A 12,796-nucleotide genomic window follows, 5' to 3' on the forward strand; every position below is an offset into this window, starting at 1 on the left:
TTCCTTTTGTTTTTGCCTGTGTTTTTGTCTGCTACACCCACCTTCCCATCTGCCGTTGTTGCCCATGTTGTAGCTTCCTCTACCCACTCTCCTTCCTTCCTTCCTTCCTTCCTTCCTTCCTTCCATTGTTGCCAGTGTTGTTCATTGCTTGCTCCCAACCTCCCTCCTTCCATTGTTGTCCGCATTATTGATTGCTTCTACCTGCCCACCCTACTTCCTTTGTTGCACTTGTTGTTGCGTGCCCTGCACCCTCCCTCTTTCCATTGTTGTCCATGTTGCAGCTTGCAACATCCACCTCCATCCTCATTCCCCCGTCTTCCGTTGTTGCAACAGTTATTGTTGCTTTCACCACCAATTCTCAATTTGTCCATTGTTGCCTGTGTAGTTGCTTTCAACACTTACCCTCCTTCATTTGTTGCCTTTGTTGTTGCTTGCCTCCAACTACACTACCTTCTTCTATTGTTCCTTGTGTTGTTGCTTGCAATCCCACCCACCCTAACTCCTTCCGTTTTTCTTGTGTTGTTGCTTTCCCCACCCACCGTTCTCTGTTGTTGCCCATATTGTTCTGTACCTTAATCCACCCACCAACCCTCCCACTTGTTGTTGTCCGTGATGCTGCCAGTGTTTGCTTCTACCCACTCTCCCACCATGCATTGTCAATTTGCCTGCTCTGAGCCCCTCCCTTCTATCATCCATTGTCTGTGTTGGCCCCTTACTTATCCACACACCCAAGTTACCTCCATAGCTGATAATGCAGGCTGCTTATGTGTGACATTTCAATGGTTTAAATGTACTTGTGAGTGACATTCAATGACCAAATATGTGACAGTTAGAGTGACACTTTCTCTTGAGTAAAACCAAGCACTGAAGTGCAAGGAAAGTGAAATGACAGTCTTTTGAGTAATGAAAAGCTCTAAAACAATCTTGAAACAGCTGCTAAGTACCTCAAATGGAAGGTTACTACCACAACCGTCCTCCACTATAAAAATGTGAGAAACTCTTGGACTGGCCACTACTTACCAGGGCAGCTCTTACCCTTGCAGCACTATGGACAAATAATGGCATTACCGTCTCTGAAAAGTGCAAAATTGTCGGGCCATGATGTAATTTAGCTATATAAACACATCTTTTATCACAACTTAGAAACTAGATTTTAAATCTCCTTTTCTAATTGTTTTAGAGAACCACAATATGACATACAAACATGATCCCCCCAAATGGCACAGTGACAGACAGATCACTTTGTATTTCTCTTAATGGTTGCCCTGCCTGAAACTTAGCAACTCCCACTGCTGGCCTTCTGCGTGCTGACTCTCAGGTTTTTTTTTTAACACTTTATTTTGCATTTAGGTATAATAAGAACAGTACACTGGGACAAAGTCAGTTATGCACAGGCAGCAAAAACATACATCACAGGTGGCTCAGTCCGTGACGCATTATGATCATACATGACTTAAAGCGGATCCCCGAGAGTCCAACCTTACTCTGACCCCAACAGTCTCCAACACCGAACCATCGCGGTGGCTTACCCCAGCATGCAGTGAGGGCGCAACAACTGTAGTGACAAGGAGAATGTATCGTTAAGAAACCAGGGGACCCCTATCTAACATCTAGCCAAAATAGGGAACAATAGAATATTTAGGAACTTTAGCTAGGTATATGTTTAAGATACTATTCATATTGCAGTGAAAAAGACAAAAAACAATTAAGGTATCACCCTATCGAGTGACACTAGATATACACAAAATTAGATATCAAAATATAATTTTTATTTATAATTATTTTCATTTGTTATATATAAATGCATTGAGACATTTTTACACATTTGTAAATCAGAAAATACATGATAAACGAAAAAAGATGACGGAGGAGTGCGGCAGGTGTCAAACCAAACTACGCGCGTTTCGGCAAACGTGCCTTCATCAGGTAGCCGTCTATTGCACATATGAGAAATACAGGCTTGCATACAGCAAGAAATCCATGTTCAAATGATGAGGGTTAATTTAATGTAGGCGTAGATGGCAGGATAGGCGATTATTTTCACGGATTTATGCCAAGATTATTTCTCTTAAAGTTGCAGAAGTAGCGCTCTAGATAGGTAATGACTGAACATATTCCGATAACGGGTTGATAACTTTCCTATTTACCACACGGTAATGGAAAGATTAAGCAAGCGAAGATACACGCAGCTGCAAGGTCGGGGAGGATGATAGGCTCTCTCCTTATAGAAAAAGACGCTAGCGGGCTGCAACCATATATGCATAAGCTATACCTTAAGATATACCTAGCTAAAGTTCCTAAATAGTGACAAGGAGAATGTACAGCTCCTAGTGCAAGCGTTTAACGACACAAATCTTGAGACAATTCAGCCGACTCCAGTAGGATCTATGCCCTATTTCTGCTGTGCAGGGGGGTCTCGCTGCTGCGCCAGTAGATAATCCCTGAAAGGGCCCTAAATATCCTTGGGCCTGGAGGTGGGGGGAGTGTTGTTGCGTATATGTCACAGTTTGTGGTGCAGGATGCCATGCTCCACAGCCATGCTTTCACCGAGGGTGCTGTTTTATCCCCCCAATGTATGGCTACTTCCCTCTTGGCCAGGAGTAAGCTAATGGCCACAAACCTACGAGTTTCCTGTGGGAACTGGTTAATATAACCCAGCAGGGCGATCTCAGGTAGGGGGGTCATTGGAACCTTGATCATTGCGCTCACCAAATTGTGTATAGCTACTCAGTATGAATGTATGTTCGGACAGGTCCAAGCGAGATGAGGGAAGTCTGCATTTGGAGCACTGCATGTAGTACAATGGTGTGATCTGGCAGGGTCTATCCTGTGGAGTCTTGAGGGGGTAATATACATCCAACGGAGAAATGCTGACTCTCATGTTATAGCTGCTCCTGTGTGTGGACTCACACCGTCTGCTTTTTGATACTCAACTAGTACAGAGATGCTGCTGCCTAGTGTGTTGTCGTGTTCTGCTGCTCAGTGCTGATGGTGACGATGTGGAGTAAGAGTAAGTGGAGTCCTTGTGCTCTCTCCCATGGGTGTAGACGGGGAAAAACTCCCTCCGCATTGACAGTCTGCCACACTTGACAGCCGCCCCAGCTTTTTGAATCATTACAGCGTGGCACATGTCCCTGCCATGATTGGACACAAACAGATTGCCATCCTGTGCCTTCCCACATGCGGATGCCTATTGAGAGCAGCATGTGTGACATGAGCGATTTGTTGTTTATAGTGTCACTAGGTGGGCCCCATGGACCCCGTCCACTCGCAGCAATGCCTTCCTGGGGAGTGGCAGGAGGATTTTGAAAAATACATTTTGGTGCCAGTCTTCAGTGTGCTGACACACTAGCTCACAAGGTAGTACAAACAAAGCACTGTTAATGAGGCTGGGGGTCTGTAGCGATGTGTGGTCTGAGAGGTCCCAACAGCCCCACTCACTCTATGCCTGCAGAGGAGCACACAACGTGTAGCAACGTAAAAACATACTTTTGCCCATCAGTTGCCGAGTCACTGGCCAATCATCCAATCGCTCACTTTGTGGAATTGAATTAACTGTCACTGACGTTGGCGTGCAGGAAGCATCAGTTTTCAAAATACAACAGGGCAAGTTGCCATCCTCTGGATGCATCATCACTCTCAGCCTCAGTCTGAGCCAGGGGCAGTGCACAGCTGATTAGTCTCAGTGTTATTACTACTCTCCAGGGAGGATGTAATTATCAGTGGCGGCCCCTCATGGAAGTTCTGGAGGGTGGTGGGCGAGGTGTGGGAGGGGAAGGGTGGGGGTAGTAAACTCCAGCTTAAGGCCGGACGGAGTTCTGTTAATAAATAAATAAATAAATAAATAAATCGATTTTCATTGCGAGTGCTGCATTGCATCGCTGCAAAGCACTCCCACGAGGAGCCGCCACTGGTAATTGTCAGTCAGTTTAACAGACTTAGCCATGGCATGTCACGTGGCTGAGTACCAGATGCTCTGATTCATTGTGCACTGCAGTCTGAACCTGAGACTGCATTATTCCGTGTGATGACAATTTGTGTTCATTATTGTTAGTGAAGAAACTCAACCTTGAAGGGGGCACTGTATACTGCAGGCTCACTGGCAGCACAGTTTGCACAGCACTGCCAGCAGGCAGCCGGCTGCTTGCGCTTTTGCAATGGTCTGCTCCTATTCGCAGTTTTTTATGCCTAGCAATGCCGCTGTGTTAGGAGGTGCTATAAATGCATGATTAAGCATTTTAGTGTGGGGATGAGGACTTCCACGCTAAACTGCATTGGTCTAACCACAGATGCATGATACTTGGCAGAGCTGTACCTCCAGACTGAAAAAATAAAAAGGTGCTTTAATTCCCAACCCCTCCACTGTCCATGTTGCCCCCGACACCCATTCATCCCTCCCTCCTTGTATCCCCAACTTTCCCTCCTACCCCGCCAGCAATTAAAAAAGAGGGTTACGGCTGTGTCATATCTCCTTTTTAGGTAAAGCCTAGAGTCAGCATGCATGTGCTGCCCTGTGAAGCATGATGTATCTACAATATGGGCTTTAACCAAGGCCATCGATTGCCATTCGTTCTTTTTTGTTCCTATCAAAAATGCTGTCTTTTTATTAAAGCATTGCTTGTAATTGTCCCTTTTTTGGGTACTTGGTTCAAGCCCAGGCGATTTCACTAATTGTTCCTTCGGATTGGCTATCACGTTTCCTCCTTGTTGTCCATCGCAACGAGCGTCTCATTTGCTCTTTCCCTCTTGATCAGCGCGGCATGCAGTGTTTTATCTATTCATCTGTGTGGTGCATCAAGCTTCAACTTCAAGCATGGATGCATTTGAACTTTAAATTGCATGTTACAAACAGACAGGTATCTTGACCGCTACACGTTTCTCTGTGTATTTGGCATGATTCTGCTCAAGCGATCTTATTGCAGTTTAGGTTTCCTTTCTTTTTCACAGACGGTGATTGTAAGTCACGTGGGGGGGACCTGCCAATGTGGTCTTATGTTTACACCTGGAAGACCAGTGACTGGAAGCACAAAAGACAAATAGAAATGTTACTTGAGAGATTTAGACTGAGTGCCCTCTGTGCCTCGCTTGCTTGTGATAATAGACTGCATGTAGAGAAGTGATCCTGTACGTCATTTCAGAGCTGTAACTATTAACGCACATGATGCCTTATTTCTCTAAGCTATAGTGCGGAGTTGTTGGAAAATGTAAGAAGCATTGTGTAGTTCACCTTAAAATGCTTTGTAGTCCTCCCTCCCCCTCAAACATTCTCCAATGGAAACAGTGGGTACCAAAGAAAGCTAATCCAGGGTCAGTCTCAGCCTGTTCCTCATAGGTTTCCATACGAGAGCAATTCCTCCGGATCCTGAGTAATTGACCTACTGGCAAATTTTGCCCCAGTGATCTGGGGTGGAAGCTCTCAAAAAGTAGTACGCTGTTTTTGTGTGTGCTCTTGTTGTGAACTTTAGTCTGGATCCATTCCGCTGTCATGCTTATAGCTAGGTCCAGAAAAACAGCTCCCTCCGTGCTGACTGCATGTGTGAATTTCAGATGTTCATCTCTAGTATTGATCCATCTAACAAAGTCCTCAGCTTCATCTTGGTTGCCGTACCAAATGACAATATATCATCTCCATACTTTCAATTGTACTGCAAACGAGTTGCCTTGATGGAAGATGTGGTTCACTTCAAATTGGTGTACATAGAGGCACGCCATTCTTGGAGCAAAAGAGCTTCCCATGGAAGTGCCTCTGATCTGATGGTATATTGTGTCTTCATATTCGAAGAAGTTTTCCATGAGAGCCAATTCTGCCCACTCCATGATGAAATGTCTAAGCGTCATGAACTGCCAGTCTCTTTCCAGGAGAATGTGTTCTACCACGCTCAATGTGCGTCTGTGAGGTATGCTGGTGTATAATGCCTCGATGTCCATGGTAATGAAAAAATCTTCAGCTGGGGTGATCTCGAGGTCTCTAAGTAGGCACAGGACATCTTTAGTGTCTTAGGCAAGATGTAGACGACTGTGCGATAGGTCTCGCAGAATTGTGAAAGAGGTTCAAGAACTGAACCTATTCCCAACACTATAGGTCTCCCTGGTGGGGACATCCTGTTTTTTGTGGATATTGGGGACAGTATAGAATCTGAGGGTGCAGGGATTATCACCCACCAGAAACCCAGCCTCATGTTTGGTTATCCAATCATTCATCAGGCCCTCATCCACCAAGGTTCTGATTTTGTTCCCAAGTCTTGGAGTAGGGTAAATCCGGTGGATTTCATAGCTGTTTTCATCTGATAGCAATCTGATGCATTCTTCGTGATCCATGTTTTTATCCATGATAACGATTGTGCCGCCTTTGTCAGCTGGTTTAATGACAAGTGTAGCATTCTCTTTCAGGTCCATGAGTGCCTTCGTCTCACCTTTCTTCAAGTTCTGTTAGACTTTGATGTTCTGAGAGTCGATTGTTTGAATTTCCTTCAGTACTGCCTGTTCGAATGCCAGGACTGTCACTGTTCCTGTGCTTACAGTGTCAGTTGTATGTTTTGTGGGTAGGCTCCCGTTGTGCTTTTAGAGATGCAGCTCACCCAGGCAACACTTATAATACGGCACAAACGCGGGGTAGGCACCCGCATTTCTCCTGCACACAGGGGGATCCCCACGCCGGGGGTCCCCTCGGGGGTCACACAGCAGCAGGTTAGGCTTCTGCTGTATTTCTTAAACAATCAGCTCTCCCTGGCAGCACACGCTACAGGTCCCCCGCACCTTCTTCCTTAGGATCATGAAATATAGCGATCTGGCGGCGCTAGAGTCCTCCCAGGATCACATAGTGCTCTGGCAGCACAGCGCTGCAGGGGGCAGGCGCTCCGCACCTCCTGGGCAGCGAAGACGAAGCGCTTCCCAGGCACTAGGCAGCAGGCAGAGCACAATCCATGCTGGGGTAAAGCTGTGGCGCTCCCCCGGTGCTAGGTCCCATAAAGTAAAGTAGTGCCCACGCTCCTCACCTCCAAGGCGCAGTTGCAGCACTCACAAGACGCTAGGGCTGGAGCGCAGGCAGGCAATGCTGGGACAGATCAGCAGTCAGTGGGCACTCATCAGTACAGGACAGCAGCTCCTAGAAGCAGTCATCTCCCATAAAGTGGCACTCCTCATGACATAGCAGTCTTCACTCCAGCAAAAGCTCTCACTGGCCCTGTGGACAGCAGAAGGGTACAGATGGGCTCAGGGGCCAGCAAACAGGCCCTTGCGGTGGTACGTCCTGGCAGAGTGTCCCCTATCGATCAAGTCCATGCTCAGTCTGAGCACATGGAGGCACAGCCCCCCTATATATACCCCCCTCACCCCACCTACCAGACAGGGCAGAACCTTCTAGAAGGCTCCTGGCAGTTCCAGTCCCAACTGTCACTGTGGGGAGGTGTAGGGCACCCTGTCACTCTGAACACTAGACCGCCAACCCTCCTCAGGCAGGCGGCACAAAGCACACAGCAATGGCGTCCATTTTAAAAGTGACATTTTCTTCCATGGTGAAGTTAAACCTCTGGACACCATTGCGCAGCATGTATTATTTCTAGTGCAACCACAAAACATACATATTTATTGTGTCTCATTTCGAACCACCAATTCTATATTAGGTTAAAAAAACTAGGGGGAAGGCAAAAAGTTCCGGGATGACCCTGCAAGCAGGGCCAAGTCCAACACCCTCACACTTTAATATTCTTTCCATATTGATTTATTTTACCCTTTTAGGTTTTTTAGAATTAAATCGTTTTATTGGCAGTACACACAGAAAACAGAATACAGAGCGTTAGCGCCTACAACCCTGTGGGCCGCCAAATTAACAAACATGTAGTAGAGGGCATAGTACATGGTCCAACCAACAATTATAACTTTATGTAGCACAGTATGTCACCTACAACCCAACTTACGCCGGCCGCATAAGACAACCTGAAAGAATTAGCAAGCTTAACAGTGTAAAGATAAAAACAATGCCCGGCCCAGGGCACCACACCTGCTTAAGTAAAAGCACCAATCTAACACTCCGTTGCACGTGCAGAGCAAGTATGCCTACCTTTAAGGGATAAGAACAACAAAAGGGAAAAAAGGAAAAAGGAGAAAAAAGAGAACAAATCAAAATTTGAAACATCTAAACCTAGTCCCCCCCACCCCGCTCTTCCTTCCCCCTGGTGTGCCACCCACTACCTAAAGCCTACACATGCGTGCCTTTAAGAAGAAGAACAGTCCCCTTGAGAAAAGGTCGGATATGTTAGGGGCTCACAAACTACAAGCTCACAAACTACTGCTATACCTCCACCTCTTTCCAGCAGTAAATGTGACGAACTTGCCCAGTATTTTACTTCTAAAATTGAAAACATCTACCAGGATATTACTGCCCATGACAATACTAATATCTTAATAAATCCATCTTCGACCATGAATAGTGATGCAGACTCTTTCCTGCCTCTCACTAAATCTTGTTTATCTTCGGCCTCATTGCTGACTTGGCCTGATCTCTCACCTACTACTCTACTGGAGATCCTAAACAATATTAAGTCTGGTTCCCCCATTGATCCCCTACCTATTTCGATTCTACGTAAGCTAGAGCTCCCTCTACTCACTATGATTTGCACTTTATTCAATTTCTCTCTTAGCTCGGCCACGGTCCCTAACTGTTGGAAGCACGCAATGGTTTCTCCGCTACTAAAAAAACCTACAGCGGATCCCAATGTTGCGTCAAATTTTCGCCCCATTTCATTGTTGCCTGCTTTTTCTAAGATTCTTGAAAGGCACATTCATTTGCATGTATCACATTTTGTTACAACTAACAATCTTCTTCACCCCTCCCAGTCTGGTTTTCGTCAGGGTTTCTCAACAGAAACCACTCTTTTGGGAGTGAATGAGAATCTTCGCCTACTATTAGATCGAGGTGAATCGGCTGCACTGATATTATTTGATCTCAGTGCAGCCTTCGATACTGTATCTCACAGTATCCTCCTGAACAATCTTGCCTCCTCTGGTATTAGTGATAAAGCCTTGCGTTGGTTTTCGTCTTTTCTCACCGACCGGACTTTCCAAATTTTTTCCAATACGTCTACGTCCAACACTTATTTCTCTCCACATGGTGTGCCCCAGGGTTCTATTCTTAGTCCTCTTCTTTTTAATCTTTATGTTGTTCCTTAGGCCCATATTGCTCACTATTTTGGTCTAAATCTATTCACCTATGCTGATGATTCTCAGATTGTGTTTTCTCTATCCCAAGCTGATCCCACCTCTCCTTCATCTTTGCAAACGGGTCTTAGCGAAATCTCCCGTTGGATGAATCGCAATTTTCTTAAACTAAATAGCGATAAGACGGAGGTGTTAGTTTTCGGAAACAAACCTGATCTATGGAGCTCGAGACATTGGCCTTCGACCATGGGTTCCTTACCCATTCCTTCTGAACGAGTGCGCAATCTTGGGGTCATTATTGATAGGGATCTATCGATGAAAGACCAGGCCAACAAAGTTGCAGCCACCCGTTTTACCATCTTAAGGTGGCTGAGAAAAATCTTCTGGATTCTGCCTTCCGACACCCAGAGATCCGTTGTGACGGCCTTGGTGACCTCTAGATTGGATTACGGGAACATCCTCTATCTGGGGGCTACCAGGGCGGTCATGCGCCGTCTTCAACTAGTTGAAAATGCTGCTGCACGGCTTCTCTGTGGTTGTCGAAAATGCGATCATATAACCGAGCGTCTTAAGGAACTGCACTGGCTCAACCTTGACAACCGGGTAAAATTCAAGGCATTGTGCTTTATGCACAAGATCAAAATTGGAGTTGCCCCCTCCTATCTTCAGTCCCTTGTTAAATGTTATATACCTGCCCGTTCTCTCCGTTCTTCTTCCCAACACCTTTTTTGTATTCCTAAGTTCAGGCTCTCCAGAGTGGGTGGTCGCTCTTTTTCCACCTTGGGACCCAAACTCTGAAATTCCCTTCTCTTGGACTTGCGTATGGAGAACTGTCATATTCTCTTCCGTAAAGCCGTAAAGACCTGGCTTTTTGTCCAATAAATTTCCCTCTGGATTGTATTCTGCTACCATTGTCTTTCAGAGCCGGGAAACCCTTACGGGTAGCTGTCGCGCTATATAAGATTAATAAATAAATAAAATAAATAATAAAATTAGGGGCTGTCGCCCTGCTCCGTTGCGGTCCCCTCGGGAATCAATTTCAGGAGACGTAAATAGACAGGACAAGTTAGTTCCCGAAATTCAAAAGACGAAATCGCTATGAAAGGAGCCCAAATCTTGGAGTATCTATTCTAGTAAAGCCATGGATAAACGCTCCGTACCTAGTAGGGACCATAACTGGGGCAGCTACTAGGAACGGTCTGGGATCCTGTCAGTCTTCCAGGCCGCCAGGATGTAATTGTAATGTAATGTAATTGGTTTTTTATATCGCGCAACTATCGCTCCAAGGAGCATCTAGGCGCCATTTACTGATCCAGAGATGTAGGAAATAGGTTGGATACTGTTGAAAGTTCATCCAACTATTACACTAGTGCCCTAGCGCAGGTATCCTGTAACTTAAAGACCCAGGTTTTCAATCCCTTTCTGAAATCCTTTTCCTTTTCTATTGCCCGTAGAAAAGGGGGGAGAGTATTCCAGGCCTTTGCTCCAAGTACTGGAAGTGATTTGCCACCTCTTCTGCTAAGCCTGAAGGTCAGAACCGACAACAGGTTCGCATTGGAAGAGCGGCGGGTGCGTGTTGGGTGGTATCTGGCAAATCTCCGCTGTAGGTATTTTGGACCTAAGGCGTGGACGGCTCTGAAGGTAATAATCAATATTTTGAAAAGAACCCTCTTGGTTATAGGTAGCCAATGTAGTGTGATAACCCGGTGCGCAGCATTCAAGGCCAGGGTAATCTGCTTGCCTTTAAGTGAATGCAAGGGGAAGGTCAAGCCCTTGGGAAGTCCTAGTATAGTGTAAGCGGGAAACCTCGGAATAGTAGTGTCAAAGGCTCCATCAATCTCATCGAGGATTTTGTCCCAATATCGTGTTAGTTTGGGGCAATTCCATAGCAGGTGAAGGAGGGTCCAGGGACTTCCGCAGCCACGCCAGCAGAGGCCATCATTCTGGGAGTTCCACGTAGCCAGTCAAGCCAGGGTATAATACCAATAGGAAACTATTTTATATGCAGTCTCTGTGTGCCCCATTGAGTGTGCAAAATGATGTGATCTGTAGAAGATGTTCTCCCACTCCTTGTCTATCAAGGTACGGCCAATCTCTATCTCCCACCGCTTCTGTCCCACAGAACGGGTCCCCTTTGACCAAGGCAAGAGAAAGGCGTAGAACTCTGCAATAAGCCTGTGATCATCATTTTTCTGGAAGTGCCACTTCTCTAATGGAAGAATCAGCCTACTGACCAAGGGCTGCACCATGGGGCCCGATGTCCAGTGGCACATTTGGGCATGGAGGAAATCGTCTGAGTCTGTTAAGTTATAGTCCTCACAGAGTACCTTAAAAGGGATATGGCCATCCAAATCAAGCAACTGCCCCACTCGCTTACATCCTCCCTCCACCCAGCGAGAGCCTGCACGTCTGTCCATGCCCGGAGGGAAATCAGTATTCGAAAAGATGGGAGACATGAGGGAGGGGATAGTGGTGAGATTGGCTCGCCGAGACACCTTGTCCCATGCTAACATGGTAGGGGAGTGACTGGTGAGGAGTAAAGACCCCATGCATACGCCGACCTAGGTAACCAACACTCCCTCCAAATATGCCTACCAGCTACTGACTGATCCATAAATACCCAGTGTTTTTCCATCATGGGACGGTTCCACTCCACCAGGTAACACAAAATCGAGGCTTGGTAATAATGAATGAGATTAGGAAAGGCCAACCCCCCTTCCTTCTTAGGACGTTGTAGTAGGGTTTTCTGCAGCCTGGGTGACATAGGACCCCAGATAAAGTGCTCAATCTCTGCTTGGATTCGTGTGAGTGCAGTTGACGGGGGCAGCAGGGGAAGGGTCTGAAATAAATAGAGAGCCCGGGGTAGAACATTCATTTTTATCATAGCCAGTCTGCCGAGCCAAGACAGGGGTAGCCATTTCCTGTGGGCGAGGTCTTTCCTAATGAGAGAGAGTAAGGAGGCGTAATTTGCTTCCGCTGTCTTAACCAAGCAAGTGTGCAGAGTCAGTCCGAGGTAGGTAATGCCCCCCGTCACCCAGTCAAAATCAAAGTGGGCCTGCAGATACGCCACTGTAGAGGGCCCCACAGTGAGATTCAGTACCTGCAATTTTTGTAAATTTATTTTAAAACCAGAGACCTGGCTGAAGGCCTGCAGAGCTGTCACTACGGTCGGCATAGAGGTTTGTGGGTGTGCCAGTGAAAAGATAACATCATCATCGTAGAGGCTGATAAGGTGACGATCCACACCGAATGGAATCCCCTGCGCCTGTGGATGGTCCCAAAGCCGCTGGGCAAAGGGCTCCATATATAAAACATAAAGCAATGAGGAGAGCGGACAGCCTTGTCTGGTGCCTCTCTCCACCCTAAAATGTTTGGAAAGTATGCCATTAACCCAGACTTGCGCTGAATGGGCATTATAGATACTAGCCACCCACTTACGGAATTTCGGTCCTATGCCAAAGCGCTCTAACGTGGCAAATAGGTACGGCCAATGCATTCGGTCGAAGGCTTATAAATTAAGTGGCAGATCCTCTTTGTGTCATCCCTGCACTGTCTCCCCAGGATGAAACCCGACTGTTTCGGGTCTATTAGGCTGGGCATAAGAGAGTTGAGCCTATGGGCTAAGATGCTTGAGATCAGT

This window comes from Lissotriton helveticus, chromosome 1_1, assembly GCF_964261635.1.
Source record: "Lissotriton helveticus chromosome 1_1, aLisHel1.1, whole genome shotgun sequence".
Taxonomy (NCBI): Eukaryota; Metazoa; Chordata; class Amphibia; order Caudata; family Salamandridae; genus Lissotriton; species Lissotriton helveticus.